The sequence below is a fragment of the Hippoglossus hippoglossus genome, chromosome 3 (assembly GCF_009819705.1).
Source record: "Hippoglossus hippoglossus isolate fHipHip1 chromosome 3, fHipHip1.pri, whole genome shotgun sequence".
Lineage (NCBI taxonomy): Eukaryota > Metazoa > Chordata > Actinopteri > Pleuronectiformes > Pleuronectidae > Hippoglossus > Hippoglossus hippoglossus.
Genome location: NC_047153.1, coordinates 29,773,505 through 29,793,042, shown reverse-complemented (window position 1 = coordinate 29,793,042; position 19,538 = coordinate 29,773,505). Strand labels below are relative to the sequence as shown.

Here is a 19,538-nt window from a genome sequence, read left to right as displayed (position 1 = left end):
TAAATGGCATCACAAGACTTTAAATATATTCAATAATATTGAATGTCACTTTGTTGCCATAATTTTTGTATGACTAATCCATTCAATACCATGCCTTTTGTTGCCACAGTTTACTTGAGTAGGATCAACAGATCACTATGTATTGAAAGAACAGCAAGTATACATTTATTTGTGCAACTTTGTGCAAAGTTTTAATCAGTTCATGGTGTCTAATCTGTGCTACACCATTGGTTTAAAATGTCCACAACTACTTTTTAGCGAACATATTCAGCTATATCACACTACTGATTAAGTGGTGTCATTTTTGCTTGGAAAAGGCCCAGAACAAATTTAACAAAACTGCACAATGACCTATGACATCTGGCCATCACTTGTGGGCATTACAGGCACATCACAGTACATCAATGCATTACAATTCCAACAATATTTTCAGACTGCAAAATTATTATGACTTTTTAAATTTAAAAAATTGTATTATTACATGCACCTATTGAAAAGATCAGGGTCAATATCTTTTTTAAACAGCTACAATTTAGATAAAATAAAAAATATCACATGTTGATTGACTGAGTCTGGGATAAGGTCTTGGATCACTTTTTCACTGCTAAAATGAGACTCACTTCATATCCCTCAGTAAAAAATTTCAAATTTGCATCCCTAGTGTGCACAGTGGACAAAGTTTAAGAACAGCTGCCTCTGCCAATATCAAGTAAAAAACATAATGCCACTCCCCTAAAATGAGGATTTTTCAGAACAATCTACCTCAACACTGAAACTGAAGGATTTAACAATCAATCAATCAAATTTTATTTGTATAGCCCATATTCACAAATCACAATTTGTCTCATAGGGCTTTAACAAGATGTGGCATCCTCTGCCTTTAACCCTCAACAAGAGTAAGGAAAAGCTAAAAAAAAACAGGGGGAAAAAAATGTAGAAGCCTCAGAGAGAGCCACATGTGAGGGATCCCTCTTCCAGGACAGACAGAAGTGCAATAGATGCCACTGTGTAAGTGGCCCTGGATCTGCGGACGATCAGGCAAAGGGACTCCGGGGAAGAAGTCAAGTCAGAAACATGTATTGATGAGATATTAATTTCTTTGATATGATAAGGAGGGAGAAGAGGAAGGAGAAGCTGGGAAGAGAAGCTCCGTGTGTCATGTGTCCCCCGACATTCTACACCTATAGCAGCATAACTAAGAGCAGGTCTAAGACAAGCCTGGACAGACTCTAACTTTAAGCTTTATCATAAAGGAAGGTTTTAAGCCTACTCTTAAACATACAGATGGTGTCTGCCTCCCGAACTAAAAGTCAATCAATCAATCAATCAAATTTTATTTGTATAGCCCACATTCACAAATCACAATTTGTCTCATAGGGCTTTAACAAGGTGTGACATCCTCTGCCCTTAAAGTGGGGGATGATTCTACAGGAGAGGAGCCTAAAAGATGAAAGCTCTGGCTCCTACTCTACTTTTAGAGACTTTAGGGACGACTAGTGGGGTGTGTATTGCCATGAGAGGTCACTAGGGCAGGCTAGGGTGGGGTGGTGCAATATAATTTAGAAAAACAGGCAAAAATCAAAGGTTAAAAAAACGAAGGTGAAACTTTATTCTTCTTATGAACAGGCAACTCAGGTAATTCACTTTATCCAAAGTAAAATCCTAGAACAAACAAAAAAGTCCCAGTGAAGATAAAGGTTCTTTAAACTGAACAGCATTAGAAGAAATCTCAACTTAGAATGTCCACTGGTGTTGGGCCATGGTTCTTTGTGTGAAACCACACTTCGGCCTACATGTTCAGTCAAGAGCCTGAAGCCGCATGTTCCTCCAAGACTCAGTCTCCCAGGGGCCATCAAAAACCAGAGCAAGGAACTCAGTCTCCCAGGGGGCATCAGAGGTGTGAAAACCCCTCCAGGGAGACAGGTTTCAACTCCCATTGGTCACTCTGGACCCCATGACCTGTGAGGTCACCGGGCCAATATAAAGCCAGGTTTATCCAACTCTTCTTCCTCTTTCTACACTCCCTCCAAGGAGAGAAGGCTGTCGAGCCTCTTCTGCCTCTTCCTACGATCCTTCTACAGGAGGGAAAGCTGTTGAGCCTCTTCTCCAGCTCACATCTTCTCTTCCCATCCAACTCTTCGAGAGGAGCACAAAGGTGCAGCTTCCAGCTCATCTCACCAAGGAAACCTCCTCGCCCTCCAAGCTCTACCAACGTCCTAGCAGCGACTCGACGTCCTGCTTGAAAACTTCCGCCAGCAACTGAGCTACCCAGCTCAACAGAAACCAGCAAGACGACACAAAACTGCGAACTGCACAGCAACTTCCTTTTTCCCCTTTCCGCGGACGGGTAACACGGTTACAAGTTATTGAGAAAGTAATGTTAGTCTGTTATGCTCTTCACAGTCTTTCGTTGCATCCAATCTAGTAACTTTCTCTAATTTGGCACACACACAGACACACGCATAACTCTTCACCTCATTATCTCTGCAGGTCGTAAACATTCCAATAGGTGGGGGAAGGGTGTTATCTCTTTGGCCAGCGACCATCTTGAAAGCATGCTGACTCACACAGACACACACACATGTATACACACATACCTATCTTTGTTTAGCAATTAGACCGTTAGTAATTTGTGTTTTTATACTTTATTATATTCATAATAAATGTTTTTCTTTCACAAATGTTTTTTCATTAATGTTGCATAAGTGAATTTTGCCAACCTCTACACTGTCAAGAACTCCATATCCTTCAACTTAGCTAACTATCTATATGGTAATTTTGGTTATAGTTATTAATTTAATTGTTAATCAGAGTTCCAAATTTGTAGTTAGAACCTTTATGAGACTTTATTCAATAAATTGGCTATCTTTTCCCTTCTTTTGAAGGGTGGTGCCCCGAGGTAACTTTAATCAATTAAAGTTATTATTTAATATTAATAATACAATATTAACATTTAATATTTTATTTTGATAACCAAATTTATTGAATGCCGAAAGGCACACCATTTTATGGTATCACGTTTAATGCATTATGGCACAACACTGGTTCACAGTCTGGTTCTGTACTTTCCTTTAAGTAGTTATCCAGTCAAAGGTGTTTCTGAGCTCCATCCAACCATGTGCTCTCTGTCCCTTTGCTCCTCTCCTCTGCTCCCTGCAGCTTTCCAGTCCAACCTCAATTAGGTGTCTTAAGCACTTACACCTGGGTGAGTGGTGAGGGATTCTGGGATCTGTAGTGTGTGCATTGGCGGCCATTCTGTGGTGTGGCTGCCAATCTTGAATGGGGATGTAGCAACCCTCCACTACATGGCCCCTTGTGATGCCACACATCCCACTCCCTGGGCCTGACGTCCCCGGCAGGGTGAATGAGGACCAGAAGGCATTTGGCGGGACAGAGCATCTGCGTTTCCATGGTGCCGTCCTGGCCTGTGAACGACGAGAAATTACATGGCTCTAGGCTTAGGAACCACCTAGTTACCCTGCTGTTTGTCTCTTTGTTTTTAGCCATCCATTGTAAAGGGGACTGATCCGTCACTAGATTGAACCTCCTTCCAAGCTGGTAATATTTGAGTGTTTCCAGGGCCCCTTTTATGGCTAAGCACTCTTTCTCTACCGTTGCATAATTCTTCTCTCTGGCAGCAGTTTCCGACTCAAATAAAGGACTCGGTGTTCCTTACCTTCAATGATCTGGGCAAGCACAGCACCCAGACCCATCTCCGAGATATCAGCCAGGACCACAAACTCCCTGCTGAAGTCGGGGGCAGTAAGGACCGGTTTTGAACATAAGGCCCTCTTCAAGTTGCAAAACGCTTCTTCCGCCCCCGGGGTCCATGTCACTATCCAGGAGTGTTTCTTTGTAGTGTCAGTTCTGTGAGAGGGGCTGCTACCATAGCAAAGGCAGGGATGAATCGACTGTAATAATTTGCAAGGCCCAAAAAAGATCTCACCTGCTTCTTTGTCATCGGTTTTGGCCAGTCCTGGATAGCACAGAGTTTTGCCTCCTGGGGTTTGACAAGGCCCCGCCCGATGGTTTACCCCAAGTAGTTTGTCTAACTGAAGGCCAGCTTACATTTGTTGGGGTTCGCTGTCAAGCCTGCTTGTCGGAGGGACTCCAGGACCTTCTGCACACGAGGTAAGTGACTTTCCCAGTCTGAGCTCTGAATCACAACATCATCCAAATAGGCAGATGCATATTCTTGGTGGGGTTTCAGTACCTGATCCATCAAGCGCTGGAATGTGGCGGGAGCTCCAAACAGACCAAAGGGCATCACCCAGTACTGCCAAAGCCTCCAGGGGTGGCAAAGGCCGTCTTCTCCTTTGACCCTGCGGACAAGGGAACCTCCCAATACCCCTTCATGAGATCAAGGGTGGTTATGAATCATGCATTTCCCAGGCTTTCAATAAGCTCATCGACACAAGGCATGGGATATGCATCAAATTCAGACACTTCGTTTACTTTTTGGAAATCATTACAGAAACATTCTGTTTTGTCTGGCTTGTCTGCTAGGTAATGGGGCTTGACCAGGCACTTTTGGACTCTTCAATTAGCTTCAGTTCCAACATCTTCCTTAGCTCCTCATCAATCAGTCTCTTGCAGGCCTCAGGAACCCGATACAGCTTTTGGTTCACAGTATTTCCCGGTTGGGTGCATATTTCATGTTCCACTAGGTGGGTGCAGCCTGGTAGGAATTAAAAGACATCCGGATTACCCTCCACTAACTCCTTCGCCTGCTGCAATTGGTAAGGGGTGTTGGGACCTGGTATTTGTGAACTACAGTTCGGCCTACATGTGTAGTCCAAGCCTGGAGCACATGTTCTTTGTTCTGGAGAAACCAGAGCAGCCAGAACTCAGTCTCCCAGGGTGCGTCAACATCACACAGAGGTGTGAAAACCGACCGGGAACACAAGTTTCAACCACTATTGGTCAGTCTGGGCCCCATGACCCAGGTCACCAGGCCAATATAAGCCAAGTCCCCCCTCTCTTCTGTCCTTATTTCGATTCCTCTTTTTACGCAACCCTCCGAGAGGAGAAGTGAGGCTGTCCAGCTCACTTGCTCTTTCAACTCAACTCAACTCTCCGAGAGGAGCCCACCTCTCTTTCTGCTCAACTTCAATGGAGGAGAGGTGCAGCTTGCAGCTCATCTCACCAATGAAACCTCCTCCCAATCCAAGCTCTACCAACCTTCAAGCAGGCCTGACTGGAGCAGACTGCTAAAAGCCTGCGTCCAACAAGACGACTTCACTGGACGAACAGCACATCAACCTTTTTTTCATGGACGGGTAACACAACTGGGCTTAATAATTATACTAGGCTAAGCAAAGACTGTTTATTCGATTCTGTGTGATGTTTATAAGTTTGATTCGTGTTGCAATGATATTTCTATGAGATACAAGTGATCAGTATATCTATATTTTCTGGTGCTTTAATTTCAAATTCAGGTTTGGATCATCACTGACAATCAAAACTACAGCAAATCTGCTTTTTTACCAGCAAAAGTTGATACAAAAATTTGTAATTATCAAATGTTGTATATGTGATATCACAGAATATTGTATTATGCATATAAGTCTGATACATACTTCTTGATAGGTTTCATTCAAAGATTCTTCAAGCAGCTGCAAATAAATTGATATTACGTTTAATTCATTTGGCGTTCACACTCGCTGGAGTGAACGTCACTCACATTCACGTTCATCATATGAAAAGTGATTTGTTCAGTTCACGAAAAATGCACAACACTGTACAGGGAGCCACTGCAGAGGGGCTGAAGAGCCGCATGCGGCTCCAGAGCCGCGGGTTGCTGACCCCTGGTCTATGGTAATTACTCACCTCTATTAACAGGTATGTTGTGCATTTATGTGGTCTCTAAGGTGGGCTACTGTAGCTAGCTAGCTAGCTTGTTATGTGTTTTGGGGGGAGGGGCAGGAAAATTGGTAACAGCAGAGTAAAGTTGACATGTTTGTAGCGGTGTGCATCTTCACTAGCCTCATGATTCGATTCCAGTACGATTCCGCAGTCAACGATTCGAGTCACAACAATGCATCGATGCATTGAGATGCATCTCGATGATTTTCAATGTATCACATGCACAATTTTCTACAATACTGCACGTGGCAGCTTTTTCATCAATTAATAAAATCGGTCAAATATGAACTCTCTTTTTATTTAGAAAGTGCTTTAAAAAGTATTATAGACTGTTACTGTTATTAGAATTTTGCTGTTATTTACAAAATATCGTTTTCAATTCAATAATCTGACTAGTAAGTTTATAACAGTGGTCAGTGCTCTCCACACTGATTTGACATTCATTCAGTTTAGACTGATGTTGGATCATGACTCCGGGTTGTGTGAAACTGGAATGCGTGCACAGTGTGCTTAAACAAGTGTCTCATAAACTCTAGAGAATCAAAAAAACACAAAGTAAATGTCAGTCCTGTTCGCATCATAATAACTTGTGATCAGTGATGGTGTTTATTATTAAAGTGTAAAGCGCAGGTCAGAGGAGTGAGGAGGAAACAGACAACGACAGACACAGACTTGCATCGATGCAGAGTCGTCCACGAAATTTCTACACCTCCACATGTTTGATAACGTCTTTTGCGATACGTCTATCACGCACGTTGATATCGAGATGACGATAGATTTTCGATATATCGACAATGTTTGATGCAAACACCAGGGTAGACCTGTGCACACAAATTTCAAGTAAATGATGCAGGATTTTCATTAGACTTTATTTATTTTTTACATTATTCACTCCAGCTTTAGAAATGTGTTACATTGTTACACACACAAGTTACAGAATCACTATCTCACATGTACCTCTAACAGTGGTTCAGATTATTCATAGACATTTTACTGTAGTTCTATTTTCCTTTATGATCCAAAATGAATTGAAGTTGCTGTTGCTGTAAATTTAACAATTAATAACTTCACAATCTTTTCACAATCTATAATTTTGATTCAATAAGCCTAAGAAAGGAGAGCTCAAATAAAATATAAATTCAGGATAGAAAAAAAATGAGGGCGAAGACAAGGCATCTTGGCCCTCGAAGCGTGATCTTCTTCCATCAGTTTCATTTTCCTCCCTGCTCCCTCCTAAAGAGGCTCCTGGTTGTAGAGCGAATGGGATAAATTACCTAATTTGGTGAGTTGTATATTTGTTATATTTATGATTACTACTTCACAATTGTTGTGGCCATTGACCTTGCATGATGTATCTATTTCATAAGAATCTGGAATTAATGTTGAGATTTTAAACTGGAAAGCTGCAGTGAGCCCCATGCTGCCTCAGCAGTGAGACCCTGTGTGGAAAAGGAATTCTGGCACTCCCTATAGACCACATCCCTATGTGCAAAAGCAAGGTTGTAGGTGGAGGTAGTTGGTTTAAATATGGCAACAGCTCCAGATAAATAAATTGGAATCAATACCTATTTTGTCAGCTGCTGATATACTTCTAGGTCATTTCACACATTTAGAAACATTCCTGAGCAAAATAGACTTTTCCAACACATCCACACTGAGAATGGTGATGGCTTCCCCTAAATGCATTCTGAGAAGACTGGTTCTAGTCCTCCCAGTTCCACCTGCCGGCTCAGCTCCCCCAGGGTTTGTGCTCAAAAAATCTTTTTATGTGTCTTCCCCTGGGGCAAAAGCAGACTGCACGCAACAAAACTATTTCACATTTTTTAAATCTCCTGCACAGTCACATTCCTTATTATATTATCTTCAGTCATACTATGACGGATGTCACATTTTTGCTTGAGAACACACTGAGCCTGGAACTGTTTGTGAACCTGGATCAAAAACTCTCACTCATTTTTGCATGGAAGCTATGATACCATCAGGGAGCAACAAATAATCTGATGAATTCAACTCCTATCATCTTATTATTCCTTCTCATGTGATGAAAGTTGACAGCTCACTCACTGCATGAAAAGAAGAATTTGGGTCAGTTAGTGTCGCTGCAAATTTTGGTGGAATTTCAGGTTAACGGCTGTTCACAGGAATCTGCAGGCAGCACAGAAAACTGCCAGGAACTGCTGGGAATTGACGCAGGGTTCCAGTTTCTGGCAGTTTTACAAGCCTGAGAATGTTGGCAGGTGACCCCCCTAGGTGTAGGGGAGGCTTTCACATGTAAATGACAATGCTGTGAGCTTTACAAATGCAAATCAGGATAGTTTCACTCAGTGGTGCAGAGGTAACACCTTTTCTAAAAGGTACTAACTAAGGTACCAACTAAAATATCTGGCATAAGTACACCAGCCTTAAAATAAATATAAAATCTGAAATTGTAGCTTATATAGATTTCCCTTATGTAAGTAAGTGTGCTATAATGAATTACATTGTATACCATGAGCAAAGGTCAATGCTAGGAAAAAAATTAGAAACAGTGCAATTTATTTCAACATTTGCCTGTCAAGCTCATCCAAGATAATATGTTGTAATGGAGAGAGTGGCACCACTGTACAGTTTTCCAAGAGAAGTCTTTCTGCTGACACCAAAACACTGTGCTTCACATAAAGCATATCAGCTGTGTCATCGCGTGTCAAAGTTCCAACCATTTGTCCTCCCAAAATACTGGCAAACTCAGCACTGTTGACTCTGCTGAAATTGCCTCATAATTTGAACTTCAATTGTCCTATTGTTGTTATTAAACTTTCTCAGTATTCCATTAAAACACTCTACACTTTTATACATTTCCTGTCCAAAACAGAATGACACATCCTGAGAAAAGATGTTTTCAGTTCATAAAGAGGGAACATTCAACCATCAGTTACTCACAGTAAATAACAACAAAAGAGATTCAATTCAAAATAAAATCAATTGTGTCTGAAGACAAAGTTTGATGCAAAGACCAGGGTAGACCTGTGCACCCAAATTTCAAATAAATGATGCAGGATTTTTATTAGATTTTATAAATTTTGTACATTATTCACTCCAGCTTTAGAAATGTGTTACATTGTTACATACAAACGTTATTAGTCTCTGAGAAAGTCTTGTGAATATTACACAGGTGTAGGAGCCACTAAGCAAGCTGCATTTGTGTGTGACTAAATATTTATGTTGATTTGACATATAATGGATATTCTGACTATATGTATCACCAAGTCGGTAATGGGCCGAGTTAAGGGGTGTTTATAACCTGTTTGCTGGAAACGTTCAAATAAACCCTTTCTGTATTTCTGTTGGACACAAGTAAATGGGAAATGGTCTGTATTCATCATCTGAACGTAGAACAAGGTAAAACGGCCACTACAACAGTTATCTTGACACAAAAAAAAGTAAAACACACAATCGCTAATAGAGTGCATAGATTTTTAACAGGAGCATTTGATTGATCTGTCGGACTGTTAATTATTTTGCCCTATCTCCAATAATTCTTAATGTTTTATCTGTATTGTATGAGTTGCTTGTTCTTTCAATTGATATTCACATTTAAAAGTGAATTATAACATTCAATAAGTACTCAAGTTGTGCAAATGTGAACTGAATTTTTTGAAATGTAGAGCAGGTGTTATTGTAGATGATGATGATGTTATAGTTGACATGAAGGGACATTAAACACATTAAGGTGGACACTATTCAAATTATAAAATGTTAAACAGTTAAACACATTTGTTTGAATGTAATACACACACTTGGCCTGTACAAGTGTTAAAATGGATGGAGAAAAATTAGATAAAGTGGGATCGTAGAGATGAGGAAGAAAAGAGGTGATGTTCTTATTATTTTTACCAACCATAATGAATATAGAAATTAACTCACATGATTCATGACACTTAACAATGACTGACAACTGTAAGCAGTTGCAGGTCATTGTGATGGAAATTCATCTTGAGATTTGAAATAATGAAATTCTCAGACTGGAGTTGCCTTTGAGTCTTTATAATAGTAAGCTCTGCAGAGGTTACACAACAAGCACGGGTGCTCAAAATGGAACTGGCTGCAAGTTCACAAAAGCCAGAACTTATACAAAGAGGCGTTACATAGAACATAATATGAAAAAAGACATGAAAGATATGAGATCATCATCTGTGCCTGTCCGTCCGCTGTAGCAGTTGGAAGAAAAACATCACCAAATAAGGGCATGCACCCTGTTGATCAAGGTCATAGCAGTGAGACATCGCCAAGTAAGGGTTCCATCCTGTCAGGTAGACAGTATCACAGCAGTGAGACACCTGGTCAGGGGGATTTCCAATACCTTAGACACTGGTCAGTTGAATTTTCCACTACATCATCTTTAGTTGAGGTGGGTCAATCAAGTCCCTCGACTTCTCTCTGTGTCAGAAAAGATGAATATATAATAAATATCAGCTCTATTTACAACAGCAGTGTGTGGAGATTATAATCATATCTTAACTGTGATGTAATTAGACATCTGCACTGAATCTACTTCACTGTGTTTCCTTAACAGGCTAAAAAACGAGGTGGTAATAGTAACGCTTGTTACACAAGCCTGTATCATTTGTGAAACATTATATAGTTACTATCACATGTAACTTGCACATGTAGCTTATTAATATTAACTTGTTAAAATTACTATGAAGTGACAAGCAAACACACAACTCTTTACCGAAGTGATGTGAAAACTGATATGAGGTGGTTAACTTGCTTCAAATTGTTCATTAGATGTGTTAATTAAATGGTAAATTACCACAATTACATATTAAAAATGACTTGACACATATAGTTTCAGGGTAACTTACCTCTAGTTAAGTTCTGTAATGGAAGTTTTGTCATTTCTGGATGGGATATTGCATGAGCAGACGTGTATGTGGAAGACTGACCAAATTGTTTATCTAGAAGGACAACTTTAGGTTTACGATTATTGCTCAGAGACTTTAACTTTATGGTCTCTTGAAGCCTCAACTTTATGGTATCTCTCTGCATATGGTTGGGATCTCACATCTGGGATCTCACTCTACACTCTAAGAAAAACTGGTTCTTCACAAGTGCTCTGGAGCACCTTTGTGTGCTCTGGGGAACCTTTTCTCGCTAAAGAACCTTTTTTTGCTGTTTATGGTTCTTTGGGGAACTGAATTCAAAAGAAGAGTTCTTCAAAACACACCTAGCTCCACTTTTGGTACTCTGAGAGAAGAAGAATGTAATTTCGCCATTTTGTCTGTTTCCCGCCCTCTGGTCTGGAGCTGGAGATCCACAGTCACGGTAAATTCCGTCAAACAATGTGATGACATTATTTATCTGTGGTGGAGACTTAGTTAACTGTGATTCAATTTCACACAGAATCACACTTTTACCTCATTGTAATTTTTTTTTTCTCACATCGTTTGATGAAACAGCAAACTATGCATTAGCTTGCTAGTTAGCGTTAGCCACGTTAGCATTAGCTACGTTAGCGTTAGCTGTGTTAGCTAACATTACCCACTAGCCACCATTCTTGAGGCTGTTAAAGTGAAGGCCATGACCGACACACAATTCAACAAATAATAAAGTATGCAGAATTAGTTGCTTTTTCCATTTTTAAGGCTAAGTGTACAATTAATTTAACACAATAACTGATAGTATCACTGATACTATTTACTATATATTTAGTGTTTGGGCCTATTTTAAAGGTTAAAATTATCAGTGTGATTTCTTGCCAGATTTGTTCAAACTGTGTAACTTATCATTCCGGAAGTTATTACTAGCACTGCAGATCACAGAGGAGTGTGAAGCTCTGCGCTGCTGTTTGACCTGCAGTCTGCACAGCTGCATCAGTTAACATGGGCTGGTAAGTAATCATTTAAAAAAACTAAATTATATATATAAATGAATTTAAATTTAAATTTGAAATCTTGAAATTTTGTGTTATTGAGAATATCCCCTTTGTCTTTACAATGTCTTTGCTTTTTTTAAGGCCAGATTGTCAATGCTGTAGTACTCCTCCTACCATCAGTCTTCAAAGGGGATGCACAACAGCTGTTTATTATTGATAAGGTGAAGTATTCTGTCTCACGTTCTGTAATTATTTCGAGTTTTGTGTTTGTTGTTCGAATTATTCAAAAGTAAAATTTATTTCTATTTTAAGGTTTCAAATTCATGTTTTAAAAGCTATAGATTATGTGGTTAACAATACTTGTGTTTTCTCATTCATCAGAATCTGATCATCCTTTGGTCGATTGGTCAGGAACAACAGGTTTCTTTTTTTTTTTTGTATTTATGCATTTTTTTCCAGCCTCCTTGCCTAACTGTTGGGAAAGGTTTATCGTGCTTCTTTAAAAACATTTTGCTTATTGCCAAATAAATAAGACAGGTGAAATTGCAAAATTGACTGGGATCCTTAGAGTTAATGCTAATTTATACTACATATCATGTAGAGCAGGGGTGCCCAATACGTCGATCGCGATCGACCGGTCGATCGTGATCGACGTATTTACCGACGCGCCCACTGAGGTTAAAACCACACTTACAAGTGTGTACACTGGGAATTCGGACACAGGGTCTAGCAAGCTACCAAGTCGATTTATTTCTTCTAAACTTAAGAAAGGGTATAAAAATGAGTGGGGGAGCTGGACCAAGTAAGAAGTCAAAAACCTACCACTTCCATACGGAATGGGAGGAGGACTTTTTTTTCACATCATCATATTCGAAGTGCGTTTGCCTCATCTGCCAGTCTACCATTGCTACTCCAAAGAGGGGAAATGTGGAGCGGCATTTTCGGACGGTTCACAAAAACTACGACACTGACTTCCCTCCGAAAAGCGAGCTGAGAAAGAGAAAGGTGAAGGAACTAAAATCCCAGTTGTCCGGACAGCAGTCATTTTTCTCACAGCTGACCACAAAAGCGAAGGCAGCCACCGAAGCATCATTCCGGGTGAGTCACTGCATTGTTAAGAACAAGAAGTCCTTCCAAGACGGAGAGATGGTAAAAGAGGCATTCGTTGAAGCAGCTGACTCGTTGTTCAGAGACTTTAAAAACAAAGCAGAAATATTATCTTCAATCAAAGCTCTCCAGCTATCAAGAAGTACAGTTACACGGCGCAGTGAAGCCATAGCCGTGGATTTAACCGAGCAACTTTGGAAGGATATCGCGGACTGCGAGTGTTTCTCACTGCAATTTGACGAATCTACAGACGTGAGTGACACAGCCCAGTTGTGCATTTTTATTCGGATGGTGTTTCCCGATATGACTGCAAAAGAGGAGCTGTTAACATTACTGCCCATGAAAGAACACACGCGAGGAGAGGACATTTTTCAGTCTTTCAAAAACTTTAAAGAGAAAACCCAGCTCCCAGTGTGCAAATTGGTGTCCATCACCATGGACAGAGCGCCCGCGATGGTTGGCTGCTCAAATAGATTTATTGCAAAGTGCCGGGAGGACGATGCTTTCCCGGACTTCCTCAATTACCATTGCATAATACACCAACAAGCGTTATGCGCAAAAATGCTCAACATGAAAGAGATAATGGATGTGGCAATGAAGATCACCTGTTCTATTCGCGCCAGATCTCTTCAAAGACGGCTATTCCGTGCGCATCTGGAGAAGGTTGACTGTGAGTACTCTGAGTTATTGCTACACACTGATGTGAGATGGCTTAGTCGAGGGAAATTCCTGCAAAGATTTCGAGACCTCTGTCCGGAGATTAAAGAGTTTTTCCGTGAAGCTAAACATGCAGAATACAACCAACTAAATGACGATCAGTGGCTGCTAGACTCAGCATTTTTAACCGATCTGACCAACATGTTGAATGACCTTAATGTAGAGCTGCAAGGAAAAGACAAAACCGTTATCAATATGATCAGCTCAGTTAATGCTTTCAAACGGAAAATGCAACATCTGTCCTCAAAGATGCAGCGCCATGATTTGGCAAACTTCCAGAACCTTGCATCAGAGCTGGAGACGCAAGGCAAGGCGTGTGTGCAACTTGATAGTGCACGCTACATAGAGCAGATTGAGAACTGTCTGTCAGAGTTTGACAGACGCTTTCAAGACTTTGTTTTACTGGAGCCAGTCGCTACATTCATGTGCTACCCTTTTCGAGAAGATGCTGAGGTTGATTCACTCCAATCAGAAATTGCAACACTGTTTCACCTGAACTCATCTGGAGTGGAGGATGAGATTTTGACACTACAAGCTGGCATTCAGCTTAAGTCCAGGGCTCATGGACAATTCTGGAACTTACTCACAGAGGAAAAGTACCCCAACATGAGGAAATGTGCTACCTCCTTGACTGCATTATTCGGCTCCACTTATTTATGCGAGTCAGCCTTTTCCCACATGAAGATTATTAAGTCCAAATACCGTTCCACCTTGACTGATGATCATTTGGAAGTGTGCTTGAGGCTGGCTATCAGCAGCTACTGTCCGGACTATGCATCCCTGGCTGACTCCATTCAGTGCAAATCGTCAGAATAAGGTAGGTACCCTACTGTAAATCTGTTGAAATGTAAGCTAAATGTGCTGTGGCTTCTGCTATGTGCTCAGGACCACGGATAGCTCTGCTGGTGTATGGGTGCCTGTGCTGCTGCTGTGCTATTCTAAATCTATTGAAATGTATTCTATTGTGCTGTAGCTTCTGCTGTGTATGTGTGCTCAGGACTATGTACAGTTCTATTGGTTAGTTTGGTTTCTTAGCTCGATTGCTTCTTGTGCTTTTTACATGCAGGGAAGTGAATGGACAGTCTGAATCTATGAGAGAGGGACAGAGAGACCACACCTGCGTTTTCTACACATGGACTGGAACTAGAAACTATTTTACAGCTAAAAGCAAAGAACTTTGAGAGAGAGCCTACTGTACATAGTAATTTAAGTAAGAGTTACAACTATAGCTCCATGTTACCTTTAGTTTAAATCTCTTAATTGATTTTGAAACAATGTAGCGTAACCTTCATTTGTTCTTATTTCAGTACATTTTTGTACGGGGGGGGGGGGGGTAGATACCAACATTATTTGGTCAGTAGATCTTGTTGAGCTGGTCATTTCAAGAGTAGCTCACAAGCCTATAAAGTGTGGGCACCCCTGATGTAGAGTCATTAGGGCCTGAGCACCGATGGGGATGGAACAGTCCATAGCACTCAAGGTGCAGGAGACATATTGTTTTTGTGGAGATTACTTTGCTGTGGAAAAGCATTTTTGAGGAGCTGAGGATGCTTAAAAAACATAACATTAATTTAGAGAGAGTCAACTTGTTTTCTCTAGGATCTATTTAGCAGTGGGGGCAGTCCGAATAGCTTAAACTTTGTTTTTAACAACCTGTCTCATTATTTATTATTATTGTTTTTTACAGGATCCAGTATATCCGGCACCAACATGTGTTCTGAGTGACTGCATGAATCAATTCCCTCCTACAGAGCGGGCCATCACTGTGAAGATGGATGGCATTTAGATGCTTCTTGATGATGGCAGCGTGGACATCTTCTTTGACGTGGCTGCTGCCTTTTTATTATATCACATCTTCCTTTCTGGATGGTTACTTAGATGTTCAACCATACATGTTTAACTTGATGTTGCTTTTACATATGTTTTAATGAAAAGCTAAAACTGTTATTCTGATCACCAACACAATGGGAAAAATACTGTTGTCAAGGTAAGGTCTCTACTTTCATTGTGAGGTTGAACTACTCTTAAAAATAAAACACTGGTCTGAATTTCTTTTTCAATTTTATTTGTTCAAATAATTTTCATTTCATCACTTATGTGCTGTTGTCTTTCTAAGGGAAATACTTGATGGGTTTTCCTGAGGAGCAAGAATTTGGTTTAAGCGGGTCGATTTCAAAATAACTAGTTTTAGTTTTCTAAAAATTACAATTGTAGATTTTCAACAAACTTTTCAACAACCTCTTGCTGAGTTTTATCTATCTTCCTGATTATGTATGTACAGTGGGGCAAAAAAGTATTTAGTCAGCCACCAATTGTGCAAGTTCTCCCACTTAAAAAGATGAGAGAGGCCTGTAATTTTCATCATAGGTATACCTCAACTATGAGAGACAAAATGAGAAAAAAAAATCCAGGAAATCACATTGTAGGATTTTTAAAGATTTTATTTGCAAATTATGGTGGAAAATAAGTATTTGGTCAATAACAAAAGTTCATCTCAATACTTTGTTATATACCCTTTGTTGGCAATGACAGAGGTCAAACGTTTTCTGTAAGTCTTCACAAGCTTTTCACACACTGTTGCTGGTATTTTGGCCCATTCCTCCATGCAGATCTCCTCTAGAGCAGTGATGTTTTGGGGCTGTCGCTGGGCAACACGGACTTTCAACTCCCTCCACAGATTTTCTATGGGGTTGAGATCTGGAGACTGGCTAGGCCACTCCAGGACCTTGAAATGCTTCTTACGAAGCCACTCCTTCGTTGCCCGGGCGGTGTGTTTGGGATCATTGTCATGCTGAAAGACCCAGCCACGTTTCATCTTCAATGCCCTTGCTGATGGAAGGAGGTTTTCACTCAAAATCTCACGATACATGGCCCCATTCATTCTTTCCTTTACACGGATCAGTCGTCCTGGTCCCCTTGCAGAAAAACAGCCCCAAAGCATGATGTTTCCACCCCCATGCTTCACAGTAGGTATGATGTTCTTTGGATGCAACTCGGCATTCTTTCTCCTTCAAACACGACGAGTTGAGTTTTTACCAAAAAGTTATATTTTGGTTTCATCTGACCATATGACATTCTCCCAATCCTCTTCTGGATCATCCAAATGCTCTCTAGCAAACTTCAGACGGGCCTGGACATGTACTGGCTTAAGCAGGGGGACACGTCTGGCACTGCAGGATTTGAGTCCCTGGCGGCGTAGTGTGTTACTGATGGTAGCCTTTGTTACTTTGGTCCCAGCTCTCTGCAGGTCATTCACTAGGTCCCCCCGTGTGGTTCTGGGATTTTTGTTCACCGTTCTTGTGATCATTTTGACCCCACGGGGTGAGATCTTGCGTGGAGCCCCAGATCGAGGGAGATTATCAGTGGTCTTGTATGTCTTCCATTTTCTAATAATTGCTCCCACAGTTGATTTCTTCACACCAAGCTGCTTACCTATTGCAGATTCAGTCTTCCCAGCCTGGTGCAGGTCTACAATTTTGTTTCTGGTGTCCTTTGACAGCTCTTTGGTCTTGGCCATAGTGGAGTTTGGATTGTGACTGTTTGAGGTTGTGGACAGGTGTCTTTTATACTGATAACGAGTTCAAACAGGTGCCATTAATACAGGTAACGAGTGGAGGACAGAGGAGCCTCTTGAAGAAGTTACAGGTCTGTGAGAGCCAGAAATCTTGCTTGTTTGTAGGTGACCAAATACTTATTTTACAGAGTAATTTACCAATTAATTCATGAAAAATCCTACAATGTGATTTCCTGGATTCTTTCCCCCCATTCTGTCTCTCATAGTTGAAGTGTACCTATGATGAAAATTACAGGCATCTCTCATCTTTTTAAGTAGGAGAACTTGCACAATTGGTGGCTGACTAAATACTTTTTTGCCCCACTGTATGTATGTATGTATGTATGGATGGATGGATGGATGGATAGATAGATTCTTTATTGATCCCAAGAGAAATTTAGTTTAGTTAGTTTAGTTCTCTTTTGGTTTTGTAAAGTACCCAATTTTCAGGGAACCTATAAAGAAACGGTTCTTTGTGGAACCTTAAATTTTTGTTCTTTAAATAATCCATTGAGGTTCTTTACCAATGAAGAACCTAAAAAGGTTCCCCTATGGCATCACAGCCGAGAACCACTTTTGGTTCTAACTACAACCTTTATTTTTTTTAGTGTAGGGGTCGTACACAGAGACGTGAAGTCAGGATGTCTCCTCCACTGATTAAGACACCAGGAGGGTAATAAATACCTTTACATACCAAATGGGAGGGGGCTGTGGGTTATAAGAACACATATTTCTCTGCTGTTATTTGCTTATTTGTACATGTCAATCAGGTGATGTGTACTGTGAGTCCATCTGCAGATGCTGAATTAAATTTACAGAAAGAAGTGTTTGACTTTGTGCGTGATTCACAGAAATTGCCACCACCACAATTTGTTGTGACGACCGCTACCATTACGAAGCAACAACACCGCAGCGCTAGCTGTATATATATATATATTCGGGCTATCAAACGATCACAATTTTTAATCAGATTAATCACAGTGAACTATAACATAACCCGCGCGGTGGGGCGCGCGACCGGAAGGGGGAAATGTGATGGGGAACTAATGTTATAGCCGACCTAATGTTTTGACGTCCGCATCTCTTTAACGGCGGAACAGTAAACAAATCGTTCTTTCGCCGTAGCCAGGGCAACCCGCGGCTCTGAAGCCGCATGCGGGTCTTCAGCCCCTCTGCAGTGGCTCCCTGTACAGGGTTGTGCATGTCGCGCATATTTTTCGCGAACGGTGAACTTTACGAATCAGTTTTCATATGTTGAACGTGAACATGAGTGTTAACAGGTAGGCTTATTCCTTCTGCCTACCTGCACAGTGAAATAATAATTCTAAGGGATGAACAGACGTTCAGACGTTTGTCTCTTCAGCCATCAATCTCGTGGCATTGTTTATTGCAGAACTGTGCACAACCTGCTGCTCTCCGTGAGAGTCAGGTACAGGGTGAGAGAGGGTAAACATCCCCCTTATAAGGTAGTGGTGTCATCAGTCACATGTGACTCCATGCCATATGAGGCGCAACAGCACCTCCTCCTGAACAAATATAGTTACATGCATTCATACACTTATCCACTCTCAACAATGAGGGTTGTTAAATCATCATCGTATCAGGCCAGCATGAAATACCAGGAGCGGGTGTGTGTGTGTGTGTGTGTGTGTGTGTGTGTGTGTGCTCGCAGACAGCGCACACACACAGGCCCCGGGGCTCCGCCCCCACTCACTCGCTCAGAGAGACACACACACAGTGAGATCAGAGCTCGTTCACGTGAAGCAGCAGGTCAGTGACAAACAAGACACAGTGTTCCAAAACCAAGTTGAAAAGAAAGTACGATGAAGCCTGTCTTGCTCTTGGGTTCACAGTGTATGAAGGAGGACATGAGGAGAGACCAGTGTGTATTTTATGTCTGAAAACTCTGGCAGCTGACAGTATGAGACCCAACAAATTAAGAAGACACTTAGAAACATTACACCCCAGTCACATGCCTGTGTTCTTTTTGGTTGAGCTTTATCATCTTTGTAAAAAAGTGATTATAATTGAATTTATTTTTTCTCTATTTTTGAAAAAGTACAGACTGATGGAGGAATGTAATGATAAATGTCACCAAAAGTACAAGTGCAAAATTATTGCAACATTTTTTTTAAAAAGCGACAAATGTCACAAAAAGTAGTTTGAATGAATGAATTTAAATGTATGAATTTAATGTTCATGTGTATGTTATGTAAATACACATGTTAAACTTGGCCCATTTTGTCATCAGTTTGTTGGGGCAGGGGAGCGGGTGGGGCATGAAAAATATTCTAGCTCCAAAGTGGGGCATGACAGAAAAAGTTTGAGAACCACTGCTCTAAGCAAACATAGGATGATGTTATTTAGAACATTTTTTATCAAACTCAAAGAACCTTTATCCTAAACAATTGGGGCATCTTAGTATTTGCTCTTTTTTTTTTT

General features: G+C 40.8%; 1 long non-coding RNA gene across 1 annotated transcript; it reads left to right on the top strand.

Annotated features, from left to right (window-relative positions):
- The first annotated feature begins 1,623 nt into the window (after positions 1-1,623).
- Positions 1,624-18,664, top strand: LOC117759541. The gene is made up of 3 exons (XR_004613504.1): positions 1,624-1,635; positions 8,482-8,485; positions 18,538-18,664. It is a non-coding gene; the product is annotated as an uncharacterized LOC117759541 (long non-coding RNA).
- The last annotated feature ends 874 nt before the right edge of the window (positions 18,665-19,538 follow it).